The following is a 6,258-nucleotide window of genomic DNA, read 5'->3' as shown; positions in this document are numbered from 1 at the left end:
GTTTCCTATCACTAGGATTGTTGGTCTAGCAAAGAATTCATCCTCTTATGAACCTAGCTGCCTATTCTTGCATACTAGTCTAATTGACATACCTATGCAAGTTGCCACTGTCTTCCCTACACCAAAGTTCCCTATAACCTTGATTGTATGAGCCTCTCCAATTAGATGCAGTCACTCAAATTTAGAAACACATAACTTATCCAACTTCTAGAGTAACCCATTATGGAGATGGTAGTCAACAGTGCTGCCACCATCGTGCACATGACTTTGGCTTTGCAACTCTTGAAACACCTCCTAAAATTCCTCATCCTCTGTATATGCCTCTCTTTATACATCATGGGTGAAAGGGTGCATGTGCATAAGAGCTCCCAAAGATGTGATATTTGATGTGGGTGGCATTGAAAGCATGCCATCCAACTTATTTGTGCTTCCCTTCTTCCACTTGATCACTAAATGAAACTGTTGTAAAAACCCTATCCACTTGTAATATTTGGTTTGTTGTAGTTTACTCTAAGTCAGTAGGTATCATAGTAGTGGGTGATCTGTGTGGATTAATGTCTTTGTTCCCATTAGATAGTGTTTCTACTTCATCATAGCTTGCAATAGGGCATGTACCTCCTTATTGTATGAAGGGTAGTTGAGAACTACCCCATGAAATACTTAAGGTTGGTAGCATATAAGCTTTCCTCCTTGCCTCAAGGCCACTCTTATAACATACTCACTCGCATATGTCTCCACTTCAAAGGGCTATTGAAAGTTTGGTAATGCCAAAACTAGTGCTTGACTGATTTTCTTCTTTAACTCCTCAAAGGCCCTCTACTAAACCTTTCCCTAGTGCAAACTTTTGCCATTCATTGTTATGGTGTGGAGTGGTGCTGCTATTGCTAAAAAAGAGGCTACAAATTTCCTTAGGTGTTGTGCTATCTGAATGGAATTCCCAACCTTAGAAACATTGGTAGGCATTGACCACTTCATAATGGAATCCATCTTGGAAGGTTATATTTTTAGCTTTCCTCCACCTATTAGATATCCTAGATACACTAAACAATGTTGTGCAAACTCAAAATTCTTAATATTTTCCAACAGTTGGTGCTTCTTAAATGTCTCTAGCACATATATCAAATGTGATATGTGCTCCTCCCAAGTAGCATTGTATATTGGTATACCATACAAATAAAAATAACAAAATGACTTTGGAAAAGGGCACAATATATTGTTCATCAACCTCATGAACATAGATGGTGCATTCTATAGGCCAAATGACATGACTAACTACCCATATAAACCTTGATTGGCTTTGAAGGTTGTCTTTTAGATATCTTTGTCTCTGACCCGAATCTAGTGATATCTTGACTTCAAGTCCAATTTGGTGAAGTATTTGGCTTGCTACAATCAATCTAGTAGATCATCTATCCTGGGAAGGGGTACTTGTTCTTGAGCATAATTTTGTTTAACACCGCATAATCAATGCACATCCATGAAGACCCATCCTTCTTAGGCATAATTATAATGGGTGACCCACATGGTGAGGTACTTTGTGAAATAAAAACCTATTCTAGCAACTGTTGGAACCCCTTCTTCACCTTGTTTTCCTCTCTAACAAACTACCTATATAGCCCAATGTTTGACAATGGAGAGTTTGACAACAACTAGATCTCATATTCCACTTCCCTCTTGGGTGGTATTCCTTTATGCTCTTGGAACACACCCTTGTACACCTATAGAAGTATTCTAGATAGGGATGAATTAGCTCTCATGGAGTCTTCTACAAACTGATTTTCTCTTAAAAATAACAAAACATATTTCTTGCTAGAACTGATTAACTTTTTGGCCTAGTTGTAACTTTCCAGCGAGATATTTGACTTTCCCTTGTGCACCTTGATGATGAAGGTTTTTTACTCCTTGATAAGGTGATACTGGTTGGCTCTCTGCATGAAGATCACATCCCACATGTACATATAGGAAATTCCAAACACAACACCACATACATCTAGTGGAACTACATCCAATTCTACTTCATCAATAAATTCAGAACTGATATTAAAATTGATTTTTCACTATTTGGTTGCCTTTATCTTTACATCCCTGTGGACCCATCCCAGTGGATATGAGTTGAGATGGTCATGAGTCTTCAATCCTAGTTTCTTGACTAGATCTGGTTCTTGTGATCTTGAGTCAAATTGAGCATCAATTTTTGTCTTCTTGACCTGTATCTTTATATGGAAGAGTTTGGTCATATCCTTCCCTCCCTGTTTTTGAAGGCTACTAAAATTCACCCCTTCTGCACATATGTACATAAAATATTCTCATCCATTTCTAAGCTACTTTCCAATTGATTACTTAACTTTGTGGCCATGAGATTTTTCTTCTTACCATCTTTCTTTAGGTTCTTTAGGTTGAGCTATGGATGAAAGTTCTAGAACTTATCCTCTCTATTGTAACATAACCAATGCTTTAATGCTATTTTTTTTTTTTTTGTAAAGTGAAGTCTATTGCTAAGAGACAAAATTTTTAAGGACTTCAAAGTTCATGTCAGTCCCTCACCAAGGAGATCAGACCACACCAAAAATTTCACCCTACGGAAGGTCAATGAAGACATACAACACATAACATAGTTGGAAAAAAACACACATATACTGCCTTAATGCTCAATTAAGGATATGGGGTATCACATTTTCTTCTTCTTCATGAGCTTAATAAATATTTTTTTTACCAATGTGTCACACAACCCTACTAAATTTATCCTAACCACACTTGCAAAAACTTGATTTTCATCTCTCACACATGTTGTCAAACACTTTGTATGTAAACCTTTCTTCAAATACTCTCTATACTTTGTAGACATTTTGTATGAAATAAAATAAGAAACATTACTATTATTCCACTTGTAACATACAAATTGAAATATACACCTCAATCATTAAACTTTTGATTTATGTGTTTGAGGTATTTTATCAAATAATTTGTATGCAAATTGTAATAAAACACCTTAAGCACATTCCTTCAAATGCTTTGCACACAAATAAGCATATATCAACTACAACAACACTATTGTACAATAATGCTAACACACAAAAATACTATCCCCATATGCTAAAGAACCCTTTCATTAGGGCATTTCATTAAACAATTTGTATGCATTGAAACATTAAACCATTTAAGCATTTCTTCAAACACTTTGTTTGCAAACTAATATAGAAACTTCCTCAAGGAATATATCCTAAATTATAGCAATCCAAGTTCTAAAAATTGAACAAGATGATCAATGGGAGTTTTCCTCACTGTGGTCCAAGTTTCAACTTTTGGAACCTCTAAAAATTTATGTTATAGCATAAATTTTACCATGACTTGTTTGATGCATGATTTTTGGAGCATCCAGGAAGCTCAATTTCCCTTGATCATATATCCTAAAATATCAAGACCCAAGATCTAAAAGTTGGACTGGATGATAGTGGTATTTCCACTCACTATGGTCTAAGTTTCAACTTCTAGAACCTCCTAGAAGAAAAGTTATAACATAAATTCAAACATGACCTGTTTAAAGATGCATTTAGCGATCCCAACTTCCTCTAATCATATTTCCTAAAATTTTGCAACCCGTGATCTAAAAAATTGGACCCGATAATTAGAAGGATTTTCCGTGACTATATTCCAAGTTTTAACTTCTAAAACGTCCTAGAAGAAAAATTATAGCAAAAATAAAAATATGACCTATTTAAAGATGCATTTAGGAAGCACAATTTCCTTTAATCATATTTTCTGAAATTTCATCAAACAAGGTCTCAAAATTAGACTAGAGGATCAACAAGATTTCCCCTCACTATGGTCAAATTTTTAGCTTTTGGAACCTCTCAAAAGACAATTTATAGTAGAAATGCCAACTCGACCAGTACTTAAAGAAAAATTTAGGAAGCCTATCTTCCTCAACCAATGCTCTCACAAAATTTAATACATATAAAAAGGAACAACTAAATAGTATAACAACTACAACCATGATAAATTTGTTAAATGATAAATGAATGTACATATAAACTTGTTGAGAAGAGAAATTAAATAATCATGCATAAAAGATGGTTTTCTTGATTCAAATCTCTTGCAATCTAGAACTGAATAAGGGTGAGCCACTCTCCACCCAACCATATGCTCAACTATGCTACAATATTTCTCATAGTTGGCCACCCTAGAGTGAGATCTGGATGCCCCGAGGGAAATTGAGCTTAGAGATTTAGCACACAGTTTTCAGACTGGATTTAACACAAAAGTGAAGGAAACCCTCCTTAACTCACTAGAAAAACTAAGTCTCCATCACATAGGTTATCGCTCATAGCTCTTAACTAGTAACAAGGAAATGATAAATGAATGTACATATAAACTTGTTGAGAAGAGAAATTAAATAATCATGCATAAAAGATAGTTTTCTTGATTCAAATCTTTTGCAATATAGAGTTGAATAAGGGTGAGCCACTCTCCACCCAATTATATGCTAAACTATGCTACAATATTTCTCATAGTTGGCCACCCTAGAGTGAGATCTGGATGCCTTGAGGGAAAATTGAGCTTAGAGATTTAGCACACAATTTTCAGACTGGATGTAACACAAAAGTGAAGGAAACTCTCCTTAACTCACTGGAAAAACTAAGTCTCCATCACATAGGTTATCGCTCATAGCTCTTAACTAGTAACAAGGAAATGATAAATGAATGTACATATAAACTTGTTGAGAAGAGAAATTAAATAATCATGCATAAAAGATAGTTTTCTTGATTCAAATCTTTTGCAATATAGAGTTGAATAAGGGTGAGCCACTCTCCACCCAATTATATGCTAAACTATGCTACAATATTTCTCATAGTTGGCCACCCTAGAGTGAGATCTGGATGCCTTGAGGGAAAATTGAGCTTAGAGATTTAGCACACAATTTTCAGACTGGATTTAACACAAAAGTGAAGGAAACTCTCCTTAACTCACTGGAAAAACTAAGTCTCCATCACATAGGTTATCACTCATAGCTCTTAACTAGTAACAAGGTTTGAACCTCTCTAGGTTTTGCTACTATTTCTCTTTCCAAATCGATTTTTTGAGTGAGAGAGTATGAGAGACAAGATAAGGAGAAAACAAGAACCAAGAACCCCTTGATGGTTTCTTCTTCTTACTTTTATAATCACATCTTGATCCTTCATCTTCCCAATATTTTGCTTGAAGCTTCTTAGGAATACAAATCATCACGCCAAGAGAAAATAATATTTATTCAAGCAATGCTAGGATGTTTCCCACCCCCACTCTTGCATATTTTCCTCCTTAGTCAAGCTTTCCCCCCTCCCTAAGGCACAATGATCTATTGGTTGCTCCCTTCATTTAGCTCTAGAATTTTTATTAATAAAATAGAACAACACATCACATCATAAAGTTTAGTACAAAATACAAATGCTAGTAACCCAACATTATAAGTATTTAATTACATCACAAATTTTGGGGAAATGAAAAGGGGGTGTCACATATATGACCATCAATGTTATAATGGCTGCATTAGTTGTTGGGATCTTTGCATATGTGTGTTGTGGTTGCTATAATGTTTTCATTTCCCCGTTTCCATTTCTTTGTCCTCTCCTAGGAAGCTTCCTGGTGCTCCTTCTAGTTTGACCCACTTGATATTCCTTTCTTTTGGCCTATGTTATCTAGGTACTCTACCTGTACACAACCCTCATCCATAATTCTAGGTTGGAACAACATCACTTGCTTCTACAGATGGCTGTGGATACCCCCCAAATACTTGAGGAATGAATTTGGGTTCTTTGGGTAGATACCCAACATTATGGCCATCATTCTAAATTATATGGTGTACTCCTATACACCCCGCCCTTCTTTCTAGCTAAAGTAATGCCACCAGATCCGCTCGTCCTCTACATACCCAACATAGTAAAACTATAACTTTACGATAATTTTGAAATCCTCCCAATTAGTCAATGGAGGATCTCCCTCCAACCTTAAGGTTTTCATGTGGATTTCCCACCAAGTTAGGCACAACCTTTTAATTTCAGTTGGGAAAAATAATTTTTTGTTCTTCCCCTATGTGGTCAACACTCAAATAAACCTCTAATTATTGAACTAGTGATTTAAGTTAAAAGCTTTAATATCACATTGAAATGCATTGATGTCGTCTTTTTATTCCATTTTGAATATGGATTATGAATGGTTCACAACACTCAACTAGGTTGTTCCTTTTTAGTTTCGTTCTTAGATTCCCTCTCAGTCTCTTCC

The sequence above is a fragment of the Pinus tabuliformis genome, chromosome 7, assembly GCF_031772625.1.
Source record: "Pinus tabuliformis cultivar Carrire ecotype Pingquan chromosome 7, CPIR1, whole genome shotgun sequence".
Classification (NCBI taxonomy): domain Eukaryota; kingdom Viridiplantae; phylum Streptophyta; class Pinopsida; order Pinales; family Pinaceae; genus Pinus; species Pinus tabuliformis.
Note: the sequence above shows the minus strand (reverse complement) of the source record.